At 43.4% G+C, this 14,678-nt stretch overlaps 1 non-coding gene across 1 annotated transcript; it reads right to left on the reverse strand.

The window, feature by feature from the left end:
* Positions 1 to 1,388: 1,388 nt before the first annotated feature.
* On the reverse strand, positions 1,389 to 1,575 carry LOC132649420 (U2 spliceosomal RNA). The gene has a single exon (XR_009587853.1). It is a non-coding gene; the product is annotated as a U2 spliceosomal RNA (small nuclear RNA).
* Positions 1,576 to 14,678: the final 13,103 nt, after the last annotated feature.

Genomic DNA, 14,678 nt, shown 5'->3' on the forward strand with positions numbered 1-14,678 from the left:
TTAGGAAGGAGGAAGAGGTGTGTCATGGGGCGGGGGGGGGGGGGGGAGGCTTGGCCAGAGTCCTCCCCTTCACCTTACTCCACCCCCACCCCATCTGCTGCCATGTGGATCAGACATAAGCTCTCAGCTACTACTCCAGGGCCATGCCTGCCTGCCTGCCTGCCTGCAGTCATGTTCCCCCCACAGCACGTCATGGACTCACCCTCGGAAACTGTAAACAAGTCCCCAGTTAAGTGCTTGACTTCATTTTATGAGTCCCTTCGGTCATGGAGTCTCCTCACAGCAATAGAAAAGCAACTAAGACACCCCTGAACCATCTCTCCAGACCCCACAGTTTCCTTTTTAATAATTAGAATTTTTAAAAACATTTTTTTTGAGGCATGGTCTCCCTATGTGGTCCTGTCCTTGAACTCTCAATCCTACTGCTTCATCCTCCTGAGTGCAGGGGTTACAGGCATGCACCTTGCCCAGTGGTCCTGCATTTCCTATTCTTATTTATTTATTTTTTAAAATAGCTTTAAAAATATTTATTTATTTTATGCATATGAGTGCTCTGTATGCCAGAAGAGGGCACCAGATCCCAGCACAGATGGTTGTGAGCCGCCATTCGGTTGCTGGGACTCGAATCCAGGACCTCTGGAAAAGCAGCCAGTGCCCTCTCTCCTGCCCTCTGTTTTTATTTATATAATGATGTCAAATCGATAAAATAAGACTCACCAGAGAATAAGCTTTTGTTACTGACTTCCTCCCCAGTCTTTATTTTCGTTCTATTTCCTTTATAGGAATTCTTTTAAGATATTAAATATTTGTTAAAGTTATAAAATTTCCACTCTGGCTTTAATGTGATTTTTTCTATGTATACATGGAATGATGCTGTAGCTATTATTTGTGTAAGTATCCTATGGTTTATTATTTTTCTGCACCTTAAGTAACATGATGGTACCACGTGTCTGCAGCTATCTGTGTTTCTTTTCCCCTATTATAAGAACGAGGACATAAGATTAGATCTTTGTAGCATTGTTTTTCACTTTGCACATACTGTGGATAACCCTTTTGCATTCTGACACTGCAAAACACTCCGAAGTTGCACCCCAATTAACGAGGCCATTTGGGTGGTTTCCAGTGTTTTGCTGTGGCACACAGCCCTGCTAGGTCAAGGGTAAGCACACCTGTAATCTTGCCAGATGTTGGTGCATATCCTCCACTGCAGTTGTAGCTCTCTGCATTCCTGCTGGAATAAAAAGGGGTGTCTTTTTCCTCACAGCCTTGTTAAGAGTGTGTGAAGCCAAAGGGGTGTGTGTGTGTGTGTGTGTGTGTGTGCGCCAATATAACAGGTAAGAAAAGGTGTTTTTTTTTTTCCATGCACTTTTTTCTTTTGTATGTTCTCTGAGGGGTGCATATTTCTGGAAGTACTGAAATATCAGAACAATGCGTGGAGTGAGTGAATCAAACTCTTATTTTATCTCCCAGCTAGAAAAACCCATCAAATACACTGTTCTGATAGAGGAACATGAAATATCAAACTGATACAAATGGATACTATACTTAATCATAGCCAGAAGGCTGATAAACAATTCAGCCTATGTATGTTTGTATGTTTGTATGTATGTATATATGTATGTATGATTATTATGATTATGATTATATTATTACTTTAAACAACATCTCACTGTGTAGCCCAATCAGGCTTTGAACTCGGCATCTTCTTACCTCTGTCTCCTGTGTACTGGAATTATAAGTTATGTCATCCTGCTTGTTTCAATGTATTTTTAATTCACATTGTTACTATAAAGAAAAAGGTTGATAGCTTCTTTAAAATACACACTATACTTTCCAGAGACACTTAAAAAAAGTATCAAGCAGGGGGCTGGAGAGAGGGCTCAGCAGTTAAGAGCATTGGCTGTTCTTTCAGAGGACCAGGTTCAATTCTCAGCACTCACATGGGCAGTTCACAACTGTCTGTAACTCCAGTTCCAAGGGATCTGGCATCCTCACACATATGTGTATACAGGCAAAATACCAATAGATGTAATATATATATAAATAAAATATAAATATATATATAAATATATATAATAAATATATATAAATAAAATATATATATATATATCAAAATAAATGCAGTTTGCACAAATGTACCCACACTAAGTATAAACAAGTTTTTGTTGTTGTGAGTGTAGTATCTGTTGTGGTAATAAAGCACTAAGACCGAGAGCAAAACATGGGAGAGAGAGTTTATTTGGGGTAATGGTTCTAGAGGTTCTAGAGCCCACTGTGGGGAAGCATGGCAGCAAGTGGCAGGTGTGGCGCAGAAGCTAGAAATTGTGAGGTCACATCTTTACCCTTGCACGAGCAGGAAACAGAAAGAGTGAGCAGGAAGTGGGGCTAAGCCCCCACTTCAAAGCCCATGCCTGTGATGATGAACTTCTTCCAGAAAGACCACACCATCTCTCCACACAGTGCTACAAACTGGACCAGTGTTCAAATACATGAGCCTGCAGGGGCAGGCACTCTATTCAGAGTACCACGGCACCTCAAGTATTCTCCAAGGAAGAGATAAGAAAGTAATAGAGGGAAGGTGTGTAACATTAGATGTTTGTCTTAGGAGATCCAGAATATATAATGGAGTCTGAAAATTAGCAAGAAAAAGAAGGCAAAAATGTCAGGAAATGACTTGAACAAATATTTTTATATAAGAAAAAAAATCAAACCACCCAAGTAAAAATGTTCAATATCTTTAGGAATTGGGAAAACATAACTTTGATATTTGATACATAATGATATGTAAGTATACAACCAGTAGCCTAGCAAAAGTTTAAAAGTCTGTCAATCCTAAAGTGTAATAGGAATTAAATGAGTAAGTTGCCATTCTCAACAAATCTGCAAGGCTGTATGTAATCAGGAAAATGATTTGATGTTATCAAGTAAAAGTAGCTATGTATATATGACCTAAGGATATTCACTCTGGACAGAGAGACAGATAAACACACACCCCCTTAGGAATAGGAGCCCATTCTACCAGCACACATGGAAGAGAATGAAAGAGTGTTCATAGACACGAACTGGAAGTAAACCAAACTCCTATGTACCTTACAATAGACAATATGTTATCATACAGTTACTGGCAAGCTGACAGACGTTTAACACCAGGGAGAGAAGCTCTAATTGACAGCACCTGCCAATTTCCATGGTGTAAATACTCCCATTGGGGCCAATTTCAAGCTCCCAGTATTCCATCAATTGGCTTTCAGAAGCCGTGAACATTTAACAACCAGTTCTCAATCCGGGCAAGCTGGCTCTAGCACATTACTGGGAACCCTCCCAGGTTGTAGTACTATCCAGGAATAAAGTGAATGAATGACAGATACAGGCAACGACGTGGACAAAGCCGTTACGTTGAGTAAAATAAGCAAATGGCAGAGGAAGTCACAGGGCACGATTTCCTCGGTACAGAGTTCGAAATGGGCCAAGTTAACCCAAAACATTTCAGGGGCATACTTGTGTGGTACAACGGTAAGCAGTAGAAAGAGTGAGTTTATTCTAACTATGAGGACGGTGGCTAACTCTGATGAGAAGCAGAGGGATCCAGAATGGCAAAGGGTGAGTGGCAGGCTCACTGCAGGTAATGTTCTGTTTCCTCACCTGGGTGGTGCTATGTGGCGTTCTTGTATGTATTCCTGTATTTGTTCTTCTTGCATGTATTAAATCAGTGGTGTGAAGCATTCTGTCAAAATGGGCTCATACCCAATCACAAGCGCCACCTGTGCTCACCTAGTCCCAGCTCTGCATTGGTGATATTCTGTTGAATGCTTGACATCAGCCAGATGTGGAACATTTACAGCACAGACACAAACACACGACAGAGGATTTTTTTTTTCCTCCTAGCAAATGAGTTTATCAACCCACCACTGACAACACATTTGAAATATCCATATGATTCACAGCATTGGCATATTGAAGAAGGTTTGTTTTTTTTTTTTTTCAAAGACAAATGCCCTCAAAGGTTTCCAGGTGAAACCAAATAAACAAAACAAGCAAAATGCCAACAATTAAACACACAAGATCCCTTTAAAAATAAAGAAAAATGGTATGTCAGCTGTGAAAGACAGCTTGTAAGAAATGTGAAGTGTTTGACATTCGCCATTGATATATAGTGAAAATCATCGAATTGATGCTAAAATGAAGAGCCTTGTCTAGTCATTCATATTTATAGTTCTTGATGAACACTTTGCAAGTGGCAAAGATGTAGCGGATCAGAAGCCTTTCTCATCAATTTCTACCCAAAGAGGTCCTAAACAGTATGTCATGCCCCCTCCTTGGACGTATGCTAAGCAGCTAGCCTGTAGTAATTACTTGCCTGTACACATAACCTGTGTCCCTATGAAAAGAACACTGATATTGCAATCTGCATATTTACATGGATTTATGTTTTCAAAACGTGTGGCTGTAAGATATGGTGTCACTTTTGTTCGTTTCTGCTTTCCTGGTGGTAAGCAATTTTAAATATCATGATATATTAATCACAAACTTATTATAAAAATTTAACAAATTTCAGTTTCCACAGGGAAATTTGGACCCGTGATTGACCTCTTCAGATAACTCCTATCAGGCACACAGAAGCTGTTTTGCTAAAAAAGCACTGGCCCCTCACTTGGGCGCACAAAGGTAATTAAAGGCAGGATGGAAGCCTGGCACCTCTGCTTTCATGCCCGTGTCTTCTTTGCTATGGCTTGGACTGTAGATTGAGTGCCTGTAGGCATGTTAATCACCCATATCGATATAGAAATTAGTACCTTCAAGGCTGAACGTAGAAAGTAGCTGAGGCTTTTTATGCCAGTTTTAGCAGACCCCAAGAAAGCTTCCTGAGTATCTCCCGTCATTGTCTTAACCCCCCCTTGGAATCCAGGAACAGCAGAACCTCAAACTGTTGTGACTGCCCTTCAGCTAGAAGCTATCACCTCATGGGAACCTTCCTGCACACACATACCCCCAAACAATAAGGCCTTCTCCAGGGCCACTTTTCGTAAACATAATTGAGATAACGATAAATCGGACCACATTTTGAAGAAGACTGCTTAACGATGCACGCTTCTCACCCTGCACCAACCACAATTTCCTCTATGGAAACCTAAAACTTATGTCAGGACCCTGAAGATGGACTAAAATACCTCCCCAAATGGCCATTTTGATTAGAGCCTGTGGTGTTTTGAGTAAGAATGACCCCTCCCCCAGGCTCATATATTTGAATGCTTAGTCACCAGGGAGTGGAACTGTTTGATAGGATTAGAAGGGTTAAGAGATGTGGCCTTTTTGGAAGAAGTGTATTACTAGAGGTGGACTTTGAGGTTTCAAAAGCCCATGCCAGGGCCAAGGGTTCTCTCTCTCTCTCTCAACTATCTCTCCAGCACCATGGCTGACATGCCTGCCACCATGCTTCCCACCATGACGACAATAGACTAAGCCTCTGAAACTGTAAGCAAGCCTCCAATTAAATGCTTTCTCTTATAAGAGTGCCATGGTTATGGTGTCTCTTCATAGCAATAGAATACCAGCCTCTAACCTCTAGGACTCCAGTAACAATATGTCTAGACTTTTAAGCCCCTGAGATGGGCACACTTCCTTATTCTTTGGGGCTCTTTTAAGTCAGAAATCACCACACAGAGACCACCACTCACATATGCAATTGGCTAGAGTGTTTTGTTTCGAGAAAACCCGCATGCAGGAGTCAAACCATTTTACAAGATGGTGCGAGCCAGGGAGGTTACCACAGTTGATTCCTGATTGGCTTGGGTCCAGGGGTCAGTGGGCTGCATTTCTGTGCCATTAATGTTTAACTACAGGATGAGATGAGGCTGCCCAGCACAGATGCCCCATCCTGAACTAAGATATTTTCCCATTCTTGTGGTTATCTCCAGGCTGGTTTTTGGGGTAAGGGATTGTATGGTCTTGTTCCTGGAATTGGTGACCTATGGCCTAGTTCCGGGGACTGATGACTTTTCTTTTAAAGTCAGGCCTGGTTCTAAAATGAAGACAAAATGGAGTTTAGGTCCTCCTCTCACTTTGACAAAAAGGGAACTTGATCATTAAAAAAAATTACTTGTGAATTAGTATCACTTAAAATATAAATCTGAAAAAAAAACTGGGTTTAGTATGAGGTTAATATCATTACATAGACATGCCACATGGAAACTAGACTGGGAAAAAATATTGATTTCATATGGGAGTGGGCAAGCAGCAGGCTCAGAGGAGGTCTCTTCTTGAATGGTTTGACTTATTTGTTTTAAGAACTTAAAACTGGGGCATCCAAGCATCTAAATAAGGCAAACATGGGGCTCTGTTCTTTGTCCCCTGGTTGTTTAGAGTTCTGGCTTATTTAGAGTTGCAGTGAGACAGGAAGAATGAAGTATGGAAAAGCTGTTTTATGGTAGATGATTATCAGAACACTGAAACAGATTCTGAGTTGATGAGTGAGAAAATTCCCATTCCAGGGGTGACAGCCATGTGCTGTGGAATCTGTCCTCCTAAGTTATGATGCTTATTCTGTTTCTTGAGTCCAGCAGTCACATGTCATTTTACCCCTCTGGGTTTTCTTGGCCTTGAGCTTCTGACTCCCGGTTCTTTTTTACATTGTTGAGTGCAACTTGATTCCCATTGGCTTATTATGAGGTAAACAGCCATGTCTATGCCTCCAAAGGCAGCTCCACCCAGGACATCATGGAGACAATCATCACCAAGTTCCCAGATACCAGAAGATATAGAGAAGTTCATCCCCAAATGTTGGGACCAAATCGAAGTCATCTTAATGATGGGCACTGTATCTTTTACTTTTAGCAACTCTTTTCCTGGAAGTTTCTCTTTTGTTCTTGCCTGAGTGTTTTGTGGCTGTTTGGTGTTTCTATTACATTATTTCTAACAAAATTTTGCTGAACTATGGTGTAAGGATGTGCTAAAACCAAACCACAGGTATTGGTGCAGAATTAGATTTGATATCTCAAACAATAGGAGGTCATTTCCGAACCACTGTCAGTTGGAGGGAGGTCAGTGGAAAGTAGAGAACAATTTTACCAGAATTACAGAGCTCCTTAAAATCTCATATATATACCCTAATCCAGGATTTCACTTCAAGTCTCCCTCATCATCCTTCCATTAACAAAGCTTCCAACAAAGTTCTGTGGTGGGCTCCATGGAGTAAAAGACAGAATCCCCACTTACCCCTTTATAGAAATAAAGTCAAACGGTCGAGAATGCAAGGGAGAAACATTGGAACAGAAACTTTTCAGTGTATGGGGCATATCCTATAGAGAGATCTCTGTGGTCCTTGGGACAGAACTGGCCACTCTTTCACAGGGCAGAATTCTCAGGTGTCACCTCCTTGAGGTGAGCATGACATGGCTGGATTGAGACTATGGTAGGCTAGCCACTCGGGTGTGAGAAAAGGGTATGTGCTACCCATTGCTGACAGGGACTTCTCTCACCATCACAGAGGGCTAGAAGAAGGATGTCTCCTTTAAGGACAGGCCCCATATCCACACTAAAAGATCTTCATCTCTTCTACATGCAGGAAGGTAGAACCTATGCCAGGAGTCCATGATTCCCTGCTGGATCTACTGACCATCTCTGCATTTGCAGATCCTCTAAAAGATCCTACACACACACACACACACCCCACAGTAACTGGAAGACAATATTCAATTTATATTTTTCCTTCCTTAGGCAGTACATGGGCATGTGTTTGAGATGTGCAGGAAGCATATCTCCCTCCTGTAGGATGTAGTAGGCTTATGTTTGCTCAAAATCCTCTCCCTTAACCACCTAACACTCCACCTCAGATCAATGAAAGAGGACCTAATCAGATTTCAATGTGCAACTATTCCCTCAAAACACTTTAGTTAAGCCAAAGAAGTTAGAGGAAGAGGAGGACGAGGAAGAAGGAGGAGGAGGTTGTTCTCCAACTCCCAGGAGCAAGCAAATCAACCACAAGGAGGATTAGCCAAGAAACAGCTGACTGCTGGCCACCATGCTGGCTCCCTATGGACTTCAATTTCAGGTATGCTTCCACATGGCCATGCGATGAGCAGGTATCTGGGCCACAGGGAAGCAGCCACAGAGGCCACGCAGGCTCTTAGTGATAGGGGCCAGAATAAGCACAGCACAACAACTGGGAGTGAGACCGTGCTCCCAGAGCAGCGCTGAATGCCCATGAAGACACTTAGCAGGAGGCAGGGAACAAGCATGCATCAGGTGGAGTTCCAGAGTAACAGTGAGTATCCTGTCTTTTCTGCTCACACCCTACAGAGACAGCCGGTTCCTCACCTCTGTAGATTCTGCCAGAACACAGCCTTGTGGGACCCATGTCCTAATTCTCTGATTCCCACTCTGTCTTTCATTCCCCTTCGTGTAGATTCTCCCCAGAACCACAAAACCCCCTCTAGGGTTCTGGCGCCTTGGGAAAGTAGTGGTTTCTCTTCTACCCCACGCCAGCCAGCCTTCCAGGCCCCACAACCTCTTCTAGTGCTCATCCTCCCCTTTGAAGGGAGCCCACCTCTTCTTGAATAAGTCTGTAACACTTCTTTCCCTAGGAGTCCAGGGTGTAGGAGATGCAAACAACTGACTGGATGAAAGGAAACACCTGGAACTGCTCCTCTCTCTGTCTCTGTCTCTCTGTCTCTCTCTCACACACACACCCTGTACACCAGCATACATATGTGCTTGAAAAACAGAACGTTTGCATTTCTTTCAGCTTCTTCACAGTTTTGGCGGGTGGCAAGGATCACCAAGCAATCACAGAAGAATGACTCTCTGAGCCGAGTTGACTAGGACAAGCTCCAGTCAACCAGCGAGAAAGCAATGGCTGCCCCACCCCTTCCCTCGGGCGCTTGGGCCTTACCTTCTCCTAGCTGGGGGACGTTGGAACAAATCCTTCCCAGCACTCTTGCTCTGCTTGTTAGCTGTGAAAGGTCAGGCCACAAGAGGAATTTTCCTTCTAGGAAGAGATGCAGGACAGCCCACAGAAGAAGACCCCACATTCAGCTCTCACTTGGACCAGACTGCCAGGGGTCTTTGTTTTGAGAGCCTGGTCGCCGCTGGAGTTTCCTCCTGCCTACAGGGGGCGCTGTGATAGCCACAGAGTCACTGCTTCTCTAACTGCCTCTCTGTAGTGGAGGGAATTGATAAATGCTGTTATTTGGCTGGGTCACTGAAATGTGGGCTCAATAGCTGAGCGCTTAATAATTAGTTACAACTCATAGTTCCTGTGCTTTGTAGCTCACTGTTGCCTGCCTCTCCCTAGATGCTACATCTGTTGGCTGTGTCCGCAAACTGCCACGGGCTCAAGAAGAGTCCGGTTCCTGTGGGAGATGCATACATGCTACCCTGGAACTACGGTCTTAGACTCCTGGGTGCTTTCTATAAAGGCAGAGTCTTAGGCCTAACCTCAGACTGACCGAATGAACCGACATTGGAACCTTTTGACTCAGGGGAAGCAAGTTAGGAAGGGCAGTCCTTGTGCCTGTTCCCTGAGATGCAGATGGTTCTCTAGCCAGTAAGTGTTTTATGCACATCTCTGTGCATTTACTCCCTTACCCTAGAAGGTCACAAGCATCAGTCAAGACACAAACTGGAATTATTAAAAAGACTTTCATTTTAGTCGTTGTTCTATTGCCAGGAAGCGACACCGTGGCCACAGCAACTCTTCCAAAAGAAAGCACTTAGCTGGGGGCTTGCTTACAGTCTCAGGGGCATACTTACATTATCATCATTGCAGAAAGCATGGCGGTAGGCAGGCTTCTTGCTGGAGCAGCAGCTGAGAGCCACATCTTCATTCCCAGAATGAGAGAGAACACTGGGCCTGGCGTGGACTTTTGAAACCTCAAAGCCCATCCCCAGTGACACACTTCCTCCCACAAGGCTACAGCTCCTAGTTTAGAACCCTTTCAAATAGTGCTACTCCGTGACTCCCAAGCACTCAATAGATAATCCTGTGGGGGACATTGTTACTCAAACAACCACAACTTCCAATTACACAGTGTCCACTTCACCGTAAAGCCCTTTGGTCAACATGACGTTTGCCGCCAACCACACCATCACACTGTACAGATTCTACAGTGTACAGATTCTACTGTACAGATTCAACTTCTAAATATGAAGTTATTCGAAAAGACTTTTTCTTGGTCAATTCTATTCATTAGAAGGCTGGCTGAGATTACAGGTGTGCACCACCATGACGGGCTCCATTGAGAATATTTTAAAATCTTAGTTTTTATTTGGAGTTGAGAATGGAAACATTCGGCTTAGCATTCACCTACTTAGAAAATAGGGCTTGTTTTTTCTTGGAGGGACTGTTTGGATTTTGAGTGCATTGTTTATGTTTATTGTCTTAGTTAGGGTTTCTATTTCGGTGACAAAACACCATGACCAAAAGCCAATTGGGGAGCAAAGGATTTATTCAGCTTGACACTTCCACAGCACTGAAGGACATCAAGACAAGAAATCAAACAGGGCAGGATCTTGGAGTCAAGAGCTGATGCTGAGGCCATAGAGGGGTGCTGATTACTGGCTTGAAACCCTGGCTTGATCTGCCTGCTTTCTTAGAGAACCCAGGACCACCAGCTCGAAGATGGCCCCACCCATAATGGGGTGGGCCTTCCCCCATCAATAATTAAGAAAAATACCCAACAGCCAGATCTTGAAGATATTTTCTCAATTAAGGTTCCCTCCTTTCAGATAACTCTAGTTGATGTGTCAAGTTGACACAAGATGAGCCAGGACATTTATATAACATAACTTAGAGACATCCTTGGTAGGACAGACAGAAAAGGATAATGACAGTTATCTTAGTTGCTTTTCCATTGCTGTGATAAAACACCAAGACCAAGGCATCTCATAAAAGAAAGCATTTAAGTGGGCTTACAAGTCCTGAGGGTTAGAGGTCATGATGGAGGAAGGAAGGCGTGGTAGCAGAAACAGTGGAGACATCGCATCTCAAGCCATAGTAGGAGGCGAAGAGCACACTGGGAATGGCACAGATATTTTAAATTCTCAAAGCCTACCCTGATGATACACCTCTTGCAGCTAAAACACACCTTTGAATTCTTCCCAAACAGCTCTACTGACTAAGGACCAAGTATTCAAACATATGAGCCTATGTTTGAATATACGGGGGCCAGTCTCATTCAAACCTCCACAGGTTTGAAGGAAGCACATGTGATATTTCTACTTTCAGTCTTTTAAATATTCAGATTGCATTGGGTTGCATTCCTACTCTCAACAATACACTCCTTCCATTTAGATCTGTATATTTTCATGCCTTTTCAGATAAAACATAGACTTTAGATAAATTAAGCTTGGAATCATACTTTCAAGTTCTTATAACAAACTTTTCAAACAAGATTAAAAGAATAAAAAATAGGATCCTCAAGTTTGTACAAAGATAAAAACTTAATCAATTTATATCTCTGGGTAACTTTTTCCTTGATCGTGTCATTTTAATTTTCTTTGCATAGAGCAGTAGAGTAGTATGCCTCTATAATATTCAAATATATGAATATCCATATATTTGGAGCATGCTCAAAATATTTTTATCATCCAGATGCATTATCAAAACTGTTTAGACACGTGCTGCTCTTTCAGAGGACCTGGGTCTCATTCCCAGCACCCACGTGGTGGCTTACAGCCATTAGTAACTCCAGTTCTAGGGAATCCAGTGCCCTCTTCTAACCTTTGTGGGTACTTAGGCAAAACACACATACATGTTTTAAAGAATACTATTTAGAGACTAGTGAACTAGATTAATGATCTCAAGCTGTCTTTTGTCAACAAATGGACAAGAAAAGTCCTGTTTTTGCTTTTATTTTAAACCAATCTCATGCTACCAACATTCCCTGAGCCTGAGTCATCTTTGTTAATGTTCACATCTGAGCTTGTTAATTTAACACAGACTTGGAAAGAAACAGCAGGAAATGTGCACTTCACAACGACTCAAACAATTTTACCTCCTGTACTTCCCTGCTCTGGGCTGAAATCCAAACTCAGATGGGGGGAAAAACAAAACCCCTGAAATTTGCAGGTTTGACTGTGAAATATTTCCATTTTACTTGGATTTGAACAGCTTACAACTGACTTGGCAACACCCCTCTCCCCTTTTTTTGTCCAGGCAAAAGCAACATCCACGAGGGGTACTGGGACTCAGTGGCATTTTGCTGAAGTACTTGAGCTATGTGTAAGAGCTGGAGAGTTTTAGTGAACTAAAAGACGCCCCAGTGGTCTCCTTGTCGAGCATATCGCTGTTTAAATGGGAAACAGAAAGACAAAGATTGGAATGAATCATCCAAGATCTATGTGGCTTGCTAGTGGCACATCAGAGACCTGGACTATGGAATCCCTTGGGCTCCCAGACTCTCTCTTAGTGGCTGACGTCAAGGGAGGCATCATGAGAACTATGGAGGTTTTGGCTACTGATAAGACAGGACTAGAGAATGTCTGGTCACTCAGTGATCCCAGACAGCATTTAAACAGAACTCTCCAGTGCACAGAGATTTATGCTTCTGTGATGCAATGTGAAAGATTTATGGACTCACCGATGCTGAAAAAGTTGCTTTGGATAGCCATGTCTCTGGAGACTGAGAAGCTCAGTTTGAAGTGGAAGTTTCTGGTTTCTTTGAAGACTCTGTTTTGTCATGTGATGTTTTGTGGCAGGCTGGGTACATGATGCTTTGCTGGGGGTTGGCTTGTGAGAGGGCACGTGGTGTTTTGCCGTGAGCTCTCTCATGCAAGGGGCATGACTTTGACCAGCTACGAATATCCGTGGGTGGACTCTGAGGAGAGGAAATATGTATACAGAGGCCCATGCACAGCGAGACATCGCTTTTTGGATGGACATTGCTGTGCTGATCTTCATGCTTCAGCACTTGACTTCCCAGGGAAGCGTTCCAGAGAACTTCTTGAGGTAATCCAACTGAGTCTTGTGGCTTTCACTGACTTCATGTTGCTTCTTGGTGTTGGCCTTTGGACTGGACTGTTGGTATCCTTACGACTGAGTTTAGTAATCCCCTAAAGACCCATCGACCCTAATCAGCAGGAAGTGGACAAAAGAGGTCTACAACCCCTTTCCTTACTAATCTCCTATCTAAGGTCAGGGGGGTTGGAATGGAAGTAAAGATCTTTAAGGACCCTAAGTAAAGTAGGCTTGGTGAAAAATCTAAGCCTGCATCAGTTGATGCTTCCTCAATATGAACTCAATGTATTGGGTGGTGGGCTTGAAAATCTAGCTCTTCTAATGGCTCCAAGCCTTCTGAGAAACAATGAAGGGCTGAAACACCCGAAATGAAAGGGGGTAGAGCATCCTGGAAACACATTTGTGACAGGTGAGTGCACTTATGTGAGACAGCATGAGTGTGTGTTTGTGAGCATGTATGCATATGAGCATGAGTGTGTCTTTTTCTCTGTGTGTGTTTGTCCCTATGTGTGTATGTGTGTGTCTGTGTGTGCATGCACTTGCTCTTTGCCGCATCTTCAGTACTTGGAGCAGCACCAGCTGTATAGGACATGCTCAGGAAACACTGTGAATGAGAGCAGCCTCACCTGAGAAGATGGGAGAGATGCATCAAGGACAGCAAGCTTCCAAACTGCTAACACTGGGCTTGTGGGTGACCAGGAAGTGAGAGAGAAAACCATCCACAGTAGGAGATAAGGAAATAGTGGAGAAACATCCCAGTCTCCTCTTGGTGCTTTAAGCTGCTCATGGGCTATATTGCATCTACTCAGGAGGCCTCAGGGAAACTTGCTTTTCTCTTAGCTTTTCCTTCTTGGCGTCTAGGGTTTCTATTGCCACCTCTGACTCTGTTAGGTAGGGTTGGGGACACTGCACTGGCCTCTGTGTTAACTAGCTTGATAGGGCTAACTCTCGAGTCCTTTCATGTCACTTCCTCCAAGACCCAGCCTCCTCAAGCCTGAAGCAGAATTAGTGGTTTGTCTTGCATCTCAAGGTGGAGTGATGACTAGTTAGCCATAGTCCCACCCTGGCTGCTTTGAAAATTACCAGAGACCCTGATTCTCATGGTTTGAGTCTAAGAATTTTCCACAGCTCCCTAGTGATTGGCTCCATGGTCAGGCATGAGAACCATCAGGAAGAGACTCCCTGGAAACTGCTGCTACTCAGCCTGGTCCAGGGAGCAGTAGTGACATCATCATCTGAGAGTGTGTTAACTATCCCAGGCTCACTCAGCTGGTAACCTACCATCTCTTTAGCTGGACCCCAAAAGATGGAAAGTGAGATGATCATAGCTGCTCTTAGAAGATCAGCCAAGGGAGCAGGCTCTCCTGTGGGAAGTCCTTGACAAAGTCTGGCTCCTTCGTGCTCTTGTTTCCCTGGAGAGAACAGGCGATAAGCACCTGGTTGATCCAGGTAACCACAAACATCAACTCTTTTCTCACAACTGTGTAAGAAACAGCTGTTTCTCATTAGAGGGACAGCTGCTAGGCTCTTCTGCACAATTAGAGCCACTTTGGGAGGCTCAGAATCTTAACTGTTCGTGACTCAATTCTCTATGTGCTGATACAACTGCCCAGTAAGGGACAGAGGTTTAGATTCTCTATGCACAAGAAAACAAATACAGTGCTGTAATTGGGGGTGGGTGCTTGTTACCCCAACTACTTGGGAGGACGAGGCAGGAGGATGGCAT

This window comes from Meriones unguiculatus, chromosome 19, assembly GCF_030254825.1.
Source record: "Meriones unguiculatus strain TT.TT164.6M chromosome 19, Bangor_MerUng_6.1, whole genome shotgun sequence".
NCBI lineage: Eukaryota > Metazoa > Chordata > Mammalia > Rodentia > Muridae > Meriones > Meriones unguiculatus.